Source organism: Hordeum vulgare, chromosome 1H, assembly GCF_904849725.1.
Source record: "Hordeum vulgare subsp. vulgare chromosome 1H, MorexV3_pseudomolecules_assembly, whole genome shotgun sequence".
NCBI lineage: Eukaryota > Viridiplantae > Streptophyta > Magnoliopsida > Poales > Poaceae > Hordeum > Hordeum vulgare.
In genome coordinates this window covers 112,276,466-112,289,523 of record NC_058518.1, presented here as the reverse complement: position 1 = coordinate 112,289,523, position 13,058 = coordinate 112,276,466, and positions in this window count along the sequence as shown.

Genomic DNA, 13,058 nt, shown 5'->3' with positions numbered 1-13,058 from the left:
AGAAACCCGTTAGGATTCTTGACACTGCCAACAGAGTTACCCGCAGCAAGATCATCAAGTTATGCAAGGTGCTGTGGAGCCACCACACCGAGGAAGAAGCCACCTGGGAACGAGAAGAGGATCTTCGTCAAGACCACCCGCACCTATTTTCTAGCCAACCCGAATCTCGAGGGCGAGATTCACCTTAAGGTGGGTAGGTTTGTAACATCCAAATTTTCCTAATTGGGAATGTTTTAGATTGTAGCTAAGCATCTATGCATATCGATTTAAATAAAGTTTGCATTTGAATTCTTTCGACTTTTGCTTTTGCATTTCTATTTTTCTTCACCCGAGAAATGCCGGGAAATAATCTCTTGCACGCAAGAGAGAGCAGAGGAAAATGATCCTCCAAAGTGTGAGGCATTTCTGAAATATTTGGAGCCAAGAAAGCCGAAGTTTTATCGTGAAAATAATTGCAAAAAGAAAATATAGCATAAGGGATTTTTTCTGAATTTTTTTTTAAGTTTTTATTTTTGCCTTGGAAAAAAGTTAATCGAGTAGAGGATATTTTTCTGATCATTTTGGTATATAATACCCTATATTAATTATTTTATTTGTTTCCTTTTATTTTCGTTTTAGTTTCTGTTAAAAAAAAGGGCGAGAGATATTCTCGGGCTAGATCCGATCGCCAGGACCTCTCGCAACCGCAGCGCCTCCCTTGGCAAACCACACGCACCACCCTTTCCTTTCCTTTTTTTTTCTTTACCACTTTTCTTTTCTTTTTTTTTCTTTCTCTCTCTCTTTCCTTCCCTCTTCTTCTTCCTTCCTTCTCTACTCTCCCGTGACCTTCCTTTCTTCCCATCGCCCTTGCCTTCCATGGCAGGCCGATCCCCTTCCCCCTCAGCCCCGATTATTTCCTTCCCCGGCCCTCCTCTCCCCCTATAAATACTCCCCACCGCCGCCTCGCCCCGTTCCCCACCTCGCCACGCCGTCTCGCCGCCCCAAACCGCCCCTGCTGCACCTCACCGGAGCTCCAAGCTCGGCCTAAACTCCGGCCACTCCCCTGCACCGCCCCGAGCCTCCCCTCGCCTCGCCGCCGCCACCACTCGATGCGGGAGCTTCGCCGCCGCCTCCCCAAGCCCTCGGCCGCCGTCGGGACTCGCCGGAACCACCGCCCCGACCTCCACCTTGCCACGGCTCGCCGGAGCAACCTCCAACGTCGGCAACCCCCTGTGAGCATAACCCCCCATCTCTCCCAGTCGTTCGATAGAACCCCTATGGTGTAGATTAGAAACGAGGTACCCCTTCGGTTTTTAAATAAAAACCCGAACGGTTTTCTGCCCCACTTATTATTTAGCCGTAGATTTTGTTATACTTCGGCCTTTTGCTCGTTCTACCCGCAGCACACACCCCCGCAACCAATCAGGGATTGCCACGTATCGGTTAGAATCTGTTTTCTTTTTTTTGTTTATTTCCAAAACAGAAAAGATTCAAGTTTGTTTTGACCATAGATTTTGATCCCGAATTCCAATGGAGTTGAAACTTGTTCCAGTAGATCACAATGTTTCTGTAGTTTCTAAAAACATATATTTTGTTTATGTTTAAAATTTTCAAATTTGAATTAGATCAGATTTAGTTTAAACTTTGTTTTGCTTATTCCAGGAGTTTAAAAAATAATTTTGATTTGATTCTTTTTGCTACTGCTTCCTAGTGATTATATCTTACTGTGGTATAAGTTTCATTTTTTTTAAATATTTTTACTTCGGGTTTTAACAGAAACAAGTTTGTGCCCTAGTGACGTGTAGTGAATTCTTTCACTTAGGCCATAGCAACTATTTACTTGTGATGTTATTTTTACTTGTTGTTTGATTATAGTGCTTATGGTGTGTATTTGTTTGTATCGGTTGATCACCCGGAGTGCGAAGCTTGTTACTTAGAAGGGCTCGATCAAGACAACTACCATCAAGGCAAGTAATTTTGATCATACTATCTCCTATGTTTTTGATCCATGGTAGTTTCACCTTTCTTTGCCCAATTGCATGCTGCTTAGGTACTTGGAAATTTTAGTATAGATTGTAGTATCATGTGGTAGGCATACAACAACCCCGATACTTGGCCCCGGGACGACAAATTTCATATTTCTATGCTTGAGTAGACGGGATTTCGGTTGAGTGCATAACACGTGTGATGCGAGGTTGATTAAATAATCAAGACCGGTTAAGACAAGATTTTCAAGACCTCGTGATGCAATGCAACTCTGGGTGAAGGACGGTTGATCGGCTCCCTGGAGAAACCAGTGGATGACTCGAGATGCTGGAGACGGCCATGACATCTTGCGGAAAGCTTCACCCAGGCTCGAAGAGACGGACGGAGGCTTCAAGACCCAAGGCTTACCTGCACAGCCACAAGTCATTATGGGCTCTGGCTTGGTTGGACAACGCGGTGACTCTGGACAGGCGGTGCTAGCAGATGTAGAAGAACGGTAGGAATGGATGGGCACCGACAGGGATTCAGAGGGACCCGTTGAAAGACCATGTTTTGATCATCCGGTCTTCAAACACCCTGAAGTGCGAGGACATACTCGGAGGCGATCAAATCTTGTGGGGAACGTGTGCAAAACTCTGCAGAGTGCCCAACCTAATCAATTAGCCATGTGCACGGTCATGGACAACTTGAGCCGAAGGCATTGAAATTCCCCTAAACTCTCGACACAACTTAATAATGATGTGGGTATTAACAACAACTCGGGTACGAGAATTGGTTGGTGGAACCATCTCGTTAACAACAAACAATGTAGTAATATTTTGTTTCCAGCCCCTCTTGTTGTAGGAGAAAATTGGCTTTATGCAAAACTTATAGCCCCACCTGCCAAATATGCATGAAGAGATAGTTGATTATTATTTTGACCCCTCTCTTTGATGACTTGCCGGCATATTCCATATGCTAACCTACACGGCTGCAACATATCATGTTGCAGGGTACTTTTTCGACCAGGAGTGAGGCTACGATCTACGCTCAGCGACATGCCCTGGAGTCGGATGGACTCGTCTACCTGATGCTTCCGCTAGTCTTCGTTAGATATCTCATGAGATGGCCTTCAGCCACTTTATTGTAATCCATTATTGTAATAAAGTACTTGTTATGAGATTTTGATTAATAAAGCTGTGTGATTGAACTCTCGATATATACATTGATGTACTGAGTGTGTACCAGCATGATCTTGGGATGGTATGGAAACACCAGAGGCATGACTCGTCTTGAGTCGCGTCGCTACACTACTTTAGTCCAGTTCACATGGTTTACTGATTTCACGTGGGAGCAATAAACAGCAGTTCAAATAGAAATACAGATGTTGTGGTGAACATGCGAGAAAAGAAAAGCTAACAAAAACATGGTGCTTCACAAAAAAATAGAGGTGGTTTACAAACAACTACTGTGGTTAAACCACCAACAATAACAACATATGCTGCCACAAAGAACTATTTTGGTTAAACTACCAATAATAACAACACTGTAAATTTACATGAATGACATTTCAAAGATTGCATCAAATCTACATCAATGAGATTTTTCCTAGTTTACATCAAATCTACATCAATATTGATGTTCTTAAATATATTTGAGGCAGAGGTGTAACATCAAATTTCATAGGTGCTGAAAAATCTCAACTACTGTGTACTACATCTAGTACTGTGGTGAAAATAAGGTGCTGAAATTTCATAGGTGTAACATCAAACCTACATCAACTCCCTTCATATTCAAAGGTGTAACAATTTCATTAATTGCAATTCTCCTAACAATTTAATCAACAGAAATTCTCTTCACAATTTCTACCAAATTCATCAACAGAGAGGAGAGGGGGATGATGTCCGACAAGCGTATGGGATCGCAGCAGTTTTTGAGGGTAGAGTATTCAACCCAAATTTGTTGGTTCGCACGACGGGAAGCGAAAGAATATTCTCAAGTATTAGGAGCTGAATGTGTCAGATCCAACCACACCTGAAAGATTAGTGTCTGCAAGAAAAGTATCAGTAGCAAAGTAGTATGATAGCAACGGTGCCAGAAAAAGCCTTGTTGACGGGATGTCAGTGCCAACAAAGTCTTGCAACGAGTAACAGCGGAGTAGTAAGGAACAGTAGTAGTAGCAGCAGCAAAGTAACAAGTAGCAGCAGTAGTGACACCAGCAGCAAAGTGACAAGTAACAGCAGTAGTGACAGCAGCAGCAAAGTAACAAGTAGCAGCAGTAGTGACAGCAGCAGCAAAGTAACAAGTAAAAACAGTAGTGATAGGAGCAGCAAAGTGACCCAATCCCTCTTGTAGGAAGGGACAAGCCCATGCAAAGTAACGAAGCGAGGACCAGTAGTAAAAGACTCGTAGGAAGTGGATCGGTGATGGATGAGTGTGACGGATGTGATTCTCCTGCACGGCAAAGTAACGAATGCTGATGACAACAAACCTTCTCCTGCACGGTACCAGAAGAATTCTGCTAGCACTCCCCGGTAATGAAACTAGAAGAATTTTGTTGATGGCCCACCAGCCCGTGGGTTCGCAGCAGTTTTTGAGGGTAGATTATTCGACCCAAATTTGTTGATTGCCTAAAGGAGGTGAGTGAATATTCTCAAGTATTAGCAGCTAAATTTGTCAGATTCAACCACACCTGAAAGATTAGTATCTGAAAGCACAGTAGTAACAAGAAAGTAATATGATAACAACGGTAGCAAGTAGCAGCAGTGTAACGAGTAACAGTAGTGTCAAGGAACAGCAGTAGCAAGTAGCAACAGTAGCAGCAGAGCAAGACAAGTAACAGTAGTAGTAACAGCAGCAGCAACAGGACAAGTAACATCAGCAGTAGGACAAACTCATAGGCAATGGGTCGGTGATTTGTTTGGATGATATTCATCATGATACAGCTATAACACGAAGAGATATGTGGCTAGCTCCCATTCGTCAATCTAATGTAGGCATGTATTCCGTATGTAGTCATACGTGCTTAGGGAAAAGAACTTGCATGACATCTACTGTTCATCCCTTCGGTGGCAACGGGGTCCTAATGGAACCTACGGGATATTAAGGTTCTCCTTTTAATAAAGAACCGGACCAACGCATTAACACGCGGTGAATACATGAACTCCTCATATTGTGGTTATCCCCGGGAGTGGTTCCGGCTATTCTCACTCCGGGGTTGCCGGGTCATAACACATAGTAGGTGACTACAACTTGCAAGATAGGATCTAAAACACACATATATTGGCGACAACATGATAGGTTCAGATCTGAAATCATGGCACTCGGGCCCTAGTGACAAGCATTAAGCATAACCAAGTAGTAGCAACATCAATCTAGAACATAGTGGATACTACGGATCAATGCCCGTCAAGAACTAACTCAATTACATGATTGATCTCATCCAACTCATCATCGTCCATCAAGCCTACGATGAGATTACTCATGAACGATGAAGAGCATCATGGAATTGTCGATGGAGAAAGGTTGATGATGACGATGGCGACGATTTCCCCTCTTCGGAGCCCGAAACGGACTCCAGATTTGCCCTCCAAATGAAGAGCAGGATGTGGCGGCGCCTCCGTATCGCAAAACGCGATGAAACCTTCTCTCTGATTTTTTTCCGGGCGAGACGGAAGATATAGAGTTGAGTTTGGGGGTTGTGGTGCCATGTGGGCCCACAATCCCTCACAGCGCGGCCATAGGTGTTGGTCGCGGCCTGTAGGCTTGTGGCCCACTCGCACGCACCCTCCGGTGGATCTTTGCGCAGGTATTTTTATTTTATTCCAGAAAAAATCTCCGTAAATTTTCAGGACGGTCCGAGAACTTTTATTTCTGCACAAAAACAACACCATGGGAATTCTGCTGAAAACAACGTCAGTCCGGGTTAGTTCCATTTAAATCATGCAAGTTATAGTCCAAAACAAGGGTAAAAGAGTTCGGAAAAGTAGATACGACGGAGACGTATCAACTCCCCCAAGCTTAAAGCCTTGCTTGTCCTCAAGCAACTCAGTAGACAAACTGAGAGAGACAAAAGAGAAACTTTGACGAACTCTGTTTTATCTTGTTGTTGCAACTATGTCTAACTCACAACCAGAATTTCAGCAACATCACAAGCAAACCACATAAGCAAATGACATCTAGGTCTAAACTCATATCAATGGCACAATCAACTAGTGAGCAAATAATAACAAGCGTGAAATGTCAACACTTCAATCAAAACAACATGAAGCAGTACGAATAGATGGTATCTTGCTAGCTCTTTCTGAGACCGCAAAACGTAAATGCAGAGCACCTTAAAAGACCAAGGGCTGACTAAACATTGTAATTCATGGCAATGAAGATCCAGTCATAGTCACACTCAACACAGTTAAAAGCAAAGCATAAAAATGACAGAGGTGCTCTCTAATTGGTGCTTTTGTAAGAGGAGGATGACTCAACAGGAACATAAATAGACAGGCCCTTCGCAGAGGGATGCAGTGATTTGCAGAGGTGCCAGAGCTCAAGCTTTGAAAAGTAAACCCTAAACACCCTAATTTTGCTTTTAACATAGTGACTAAGAGTTCTCAACATCTTCCTCACTACTCATGCTATAGGCGGTTCCCAAACAGAAAAGTAAAGTTTTGACTCCCTCACCACCAATCAATCACACTCCACGGCTAGCCGAATCCTCGGGTACCGTCCAAACCAACATCAATCCTGGGGGAGTTTTGTTTGCAATTATCTTTTTGATTTGAGCATGCAACTGGGAATTCCAATTACCAACCCCTTTCTCGTGAATGATAGTGAATAAACACATATCGAGAATAACACGCCTAGCATGGAAGATACCAATAGCCCCCTGTCTCCAAATGAGCGGTTCGGGCATGCAAACAGATTATTTCTTGAAGATTTGGAGAGTGGCACATGCAAATTTACTTGGAACGACAGGTAGATACCGCACATAGGTAGGTATGGTGGACTCATATGGCACAACTTTGGGTTTATGGAAGTGGATGCACAAGCCGAATTCCCTCTTAGTACAAGTGAAGGATAGCAAAAGACTGGGAAGCAACCAACTAGAGAGCGACAACAGTCATCAAAATGCATTGCGATTAACTAACATTGAGTGCAAGCATGAGTAGGACATAAATCACCATGAACATGAACATCATAGAAGCCACTTGAATCATTCAAAGGAGGATACGATCCTATCATACTACATCATAGTAATCTCAACATCCATGTGGTCATCCAAGAGAAACCATTATAAGCTCCTAGCTAAGTAAGCATGGCATAAGCAACTATTATCTCTAAGTTGTGATTGCAAACATGTTTCTCTCACAACAAAGCTGAATCGGGCATGATGAGCTAGTCATATTTACAAAAACAAAATAGATCGAGTACATACCAACTTTTCCAGGCTCAGTCACTTCATCATATATCGTCATTATTGCCTTTCACTTGCACGATCGAACGATGTGAACAATAATAAGCGTGCTCGTGCATTGGACTAAAGCTGGAATCTGCAGGCAAACACAAAGGAGAAGACAAAGTAATATGGCTCTTTGAAAGCTAAACAGGTATGCATGCAAGAGCCACTAAACACTGTAACCAATATCTTCTACCTTGACCCAAAGGAAAAGAAAAATATTTACACGGGAAAGCTACCAACAAGCAAAAGAAGAAAAGGAAAACTTTTTGGGTTTGTCAAACTAGATAGACACACGAAAAGAAAACAAGAAAAAGAAAATAAACTAACATGGATGATATAGTGGCAAAGTGTGAACATCGGCTAACAAAGTGAAAGCATAAGCAAGAATGTAAAGTCGATGAGAACACGTACTCCCTCAAGCTTAGGATTTTGGCCTAACTTGGTCTACTCCCAAGGACGGTCCTGGCGAAACCCAAAATCATAATCGGGGTTATACGGGAGCGCTGCAACCACTGCCTAAATAGCTGCCTCACGGAGACGAGCAGCCGTCGCCTCCCTCTCATACTCCTCTGCCTCTCCTCTAGTTATGTAATATCTCTGTTTTACCTGAAAGTTAAAGAAAGCACGAGCAGGAACGGTAATATGGAAAACACGCTGCCGGTTAAATATCAATCGGTATAGGAGGGATTCATCATCCCTCTCAAGAAACTGGTAGCGTGTCATGGCGACGCGGTCAAGGAAAGCTGTATGTAGCGGGGGGTCTCCTGTGCGGATGGGTACTCGAAGAAAATTTGCTATGCGAGTGGCATAGATGCCGCCAAAGAAATCCCCTTCAATAGCATTCTTATTCAGCCTCCTTGCTATTATAGCTCCCATGTTGAAGCTTTTGTCACCCGTTACTGCGCTCTTAAGGATACTAAGGTCGGGTGCGCAGAGGTGACAATGCTCAATCTTGCCATTAATGCATCTTCCTATGAAGAGGGTAATGTAATGCAAGGCAGGGAAATGAATACTCCCCATGGTAGCTTGTGTAATGTCTCTAGTTTCTCCAACCGTATTACCAGCGCAAAAATGTCTAACCGAAGATTTAGGAGGATCATTGAGGTTACCGCAAATAGGTATTTTGCAGATTCTACTGAAATCCTCTAAATCCATGGTATAAGATTTATCATAGAGTTCAGACAGTACCGATGTCTCACGGCCAGCTAAAAATTTGAATCTACGAACAAAAGAAGCAGTGAGAGCAACATACTGTTCACATTTATCGGAGATGAATTCTTCGAGTCCGACGTTGCGAACAAATGCATCAAACTCATCTTTGAAACCTGCCTCAATCATAAAATTCATCAGAAGGCCATTCACATGGTTGTACCTGCACGTCCCTAGGTTGGTAATTAAGGATCAGGCTCCCGAATCGCAAGACGGGGACCTCTCTTGCTTGAGGAACCACCATGATAGTTTCTCCTGAACATCTTCCTTTTCTGAAAATTTTAGTGACCCAAAGGAAAGGTGAACAAGGTTCAACTAAACTTGTAGCAACTACTCCCACAAGTGCCTAGAGACCATATCATGCATCAAAACTAGTTGGGACCAGCTAGAATCAGCATGCAAAGCTCAAGAACATGGTCACCAAGGCAGCAAAAATACGCGGAGTATAAGGCACTAGAGCAAAAACTAATTGGACCAATGGAGGAGTCACTTGCCAAGGAGTAATTTCCCCAAAACAGTTCGGAGAATGGTGATTTGAGCAAAGAGATCGAAAATCCCAGCAACAGGAGCAAGAACATGGGTTTGAGCTGCGAAACCATTTTTTCTGGAGGTAGGAGAAGCAGATGGGGGCAAGAATGAGTGGAGGGGGTGCCTGTGGGCCCCACAAGCCTGGGTGGCGCGGCCAGGGGGTGCCCGCGACCCTAGGGCTTGTGGCCCACTAGTGTGGCCCCCAGACAGACTCTTTGTCCTAGTATTTTTCAAATATTCCAGAAAAATCGTACTAGATTTTCACAGCGTTCGGAGAACTTTTATTTTCGGGGTACTTTTCTACCGGACGCTAAGACAGAAAATAGGGAAAACTAAACTAAATATATCATTTTTATTCTAAGCAACCTAAAGTGAAAGCTTGGAACAGAGGTTTGTGACTCCTCGATTCATCCATCTCATGGTCATTGAAAGAAATCCGTCAATGGGGTTGATCAAGCCTCTTTGACAAACCTTTTCGAATCGCAAAAGAGAACGGAGAATTTTTTAAATAGTCACTAGGTCACCTCAATGGGGATGTGTATCTCCCCAACAAGCAAATCATACTTCATCTTGACACGAGGAATAGGGCATTCAAAGCTCCCGATAAGCATCGATGAAGTTTTCTCGATAGCATTGATGCAATGTACTCGATATTGTTTCTTCGGAAAGTGCACCGTATGCTCATTACCGTTGACATGGAAAGTGACATTGCCTTTGTTGCAATCTATAACAGCCCCTGCAGTGTTTAAAAATGGTCTTCCGAGGATGACAGCCATGGCATCGTCCTCGGGAATATCCAAGATAACAAAGTCTGTTAAGATAGTGGTGTTAGCAACCACGCGAGGCACATCCTCGCAAATCCCGATATGGAAAGCAGTTGATTTGTCGGCCATTTGCATAGAGATTTCAGTGGGTGTCAACTTATCCAGCTCAAGTCTACGATAAAGAGAGAAAGAGGCATAACACTAAAACCGGCTCCAAGGTCGCATAACGCAGTTCTAACATAGTTGCCTTTAATGGAGCAAGGTATAGTGGGCACACCAGGATCACCTAGTTTCTTAGGAGTTCCACCCTTGAAAGTGTAATTAGCAAGCATGGCGGAGATCTCAAGATCAATTATCCTCCTCTTATTAGTCACAATATCTTTCATGTACTTAGCATACGGAGACATTTTGAGCATGTGTGTCAAACGCATCTGCAGAAAGACAGGTCTGATCATCTCAACGAATCGCTCAAAATCCTCATCAACCTTTTTGTTGGATGGTTTGGGAGGAAAGGACATAGGTTTTTGAACCCATGGTTCCCTTTCTTTATCATGCTTCCTAGCAGCAAAGTCATTCTTATCGTATCTTCTATTCTTAGGCTGTGGGTTATCAAGATCAACAAGTTCATCTCCACATCCTTTTTATTGCTAGGTTGAGGATCTTCATGAACATCACTATTGATATTATCATTAGGCTCATGTTCATCACTAGATTGTGTTTCAGCATTAGATATAGAGGCATCGTTTGGACTCTCAGGGGTAGCAGCAACAGGGTTGCTAGCGTGCCGGTTCCTATCATCTCTCTTCTTCTTTCTAGGATGACTAGGTGCATCAGTGCTAACTCCTTGAGACTCTTGTTCAACTCTCTTCGGGTGACCCTCAGGATACAGAGGTTCCTGGGTCATTCTACCTCCTCTAGTGACGACTCTGACAACATTATCATTCAACTCATTGAGCATGTCATTCTGAGGTCTAAGTACTTGTTCTACTTGAGTAGTAACCATAGAGGCATGTTTACTCAGAAGCTTAAGATCGTTGACGTTTCTGTCCACACAAGCACTTAAATGACTAAGCATACGAGCATTCTGTTCCAGTTGTCTGCTAACATAATCATTGAAACTCTGTTGTTTGGCAACAAAGTTATCAAATTCATCCATGCATAAGCTAGCAGGTTTATCAAAAGTAATATCACTCTCATCAAACCTACGCAGAGAATTTACTTATACTACCTGTATCGGGTTATCAAGACCATGGATCTCTTCGATAGGTGGTAGATTTTTGACATCTTCAGATTTAATGCCTTTCTCTCGCATAGATTTCTTGGCTTCTTGCATACATTCAGGACCGAGGAATAGATTACCTCTTTTCTTCGGAGTTGGATTAGGAGGTGGTTCGGGAATAGTCCAAGCACTCTCATTACACAAGATGTTATTCAGTAGAATCTCAGCTTGTTCTACGGTTCGTTCCCTAAAAACACTACTGGCACAACTATCTAAGTGGACTTTGGAAGCATCGGTCATTCCATTATAGAAGATATCAAGTATCTCATTCTTCTCAAGAGGGTGATCAGGCAAAGCATTCAGTGCCTGGATAAGCCTCCCCCAAGCTTGTGGGAGACTCTCTTCTTCAGCTTGAGCAAAGTTGTATATTTCCTGCATGGCAAGTTGCTTCTTATGGGCGGGAAAATATTTTTCAGAGAAGTAGTAGACCATATCCTAGAGGCTACGCACACAACTAGGAGCAAGAGAAGTGAACCAGGTCTTAGCATCATCCTTTAGCGAGAAAGGAAACAACTTGAGCATGTAGTAGTGGCGGATCTTTTCCTCACTAGTGAATAGGGTGGCTATATCGTGCAGTTTGATAAGATGGGCTACAACCGTTTCAGACTCATATCCGTGAAAAGGATCAGATTCGACCAGAGTGATTAACTCAGGGTCGACAGAGAATTCATAATCCTTCTCGGTCACAAAGATAGGCAAAGTAGCAAACTTCGGGTCGTATTTCATCCTAGCGTTCAGAGATTTTTCTTTCGACTTGCGCAGAAGTTTCTCAACATCATAGCTATCCTGACACGCAAGAAAATCCTCAGCTATCTCTCCCTCCATAACATAGCGCGTATCAGGCATAACAGGAAATTCAGGCATAGTAGCAGGTTCTACTTCAATAGTATCAGCATTTCAGAAGTATCATCACATCTAGCAGCAACTCTAGCAATTTGTGCATCAAGGAATGCACCTAGTGGCAAAGCAGTATTACGCATAGCATCATCATGCATAGTATCAAGCATAGCATCATCAGGCATAGCATCATCAGGCCGAAGTAGCATCATCAAGCACATGCGACATATCAAGATTTCTAGCAGGAGGCGAAGTTGCAAACTTACTCAAAACTGAAGGTGAATCAAGTGGAGAGCTAGATGGCAGTTCCTTACCTCTCCTCGCAGTGGAAGGTAGGATTTTAGTTCTTGGATCTTTCGGATTTCTCATAGTGATCAGCAGACGTCAATCCCAAGTAACTCAGAGAATATAGCTGTGCTTCCCCCGCAACGGCGCCAGAAAAAAGCCTTGATGTCCCACAAGCATATGGGATCGCAACAGTTTTCGAGGGTAGAGTATTCAACCCAAATTTGTTGGTTCGCACGACGGGAAGCAAAAGAATATTCTCAAGTATTAGCAGCTGAATGTGTCAGATCCAACCACACCTGAAAGATTAGTGTCTGCAAGCAAAGTATCAGTAGCAAAGTAGTATGATAGCAACGGTGCCAGAAAGAGCCTTGTTGATGGGATGTCAGTGCCAACAAAGTCTTGCAACGAGTAATAGGAGAGTAGTAAGGAACAGTAGTAGCAGCAGCAGCAAAGTAACAAGTAACAACAGTAGTGACAACAATAGCAAAGTGACAAGTAACTGCAGTAGTGACAACAGCAGCAAAGTAACAAGTAACAGCAGTAGTGACAGCAACAGCAAAGTAACAAGTAACAACAGTAGTGACAGCAGCAACAAAGTGGCCCAATCCCTCTTGTAGCAAGGGACAAGCCTAGGCAAAGTAACGAAGCGAGGACTAGTAGTAAAAGACTCGTAGGCAGTGGATCGGTGATGGATGAGTGTGACGTATGTGATTCATCATGTAACAGCTATAACACGGAGAGATATGTGGCTAGCTCC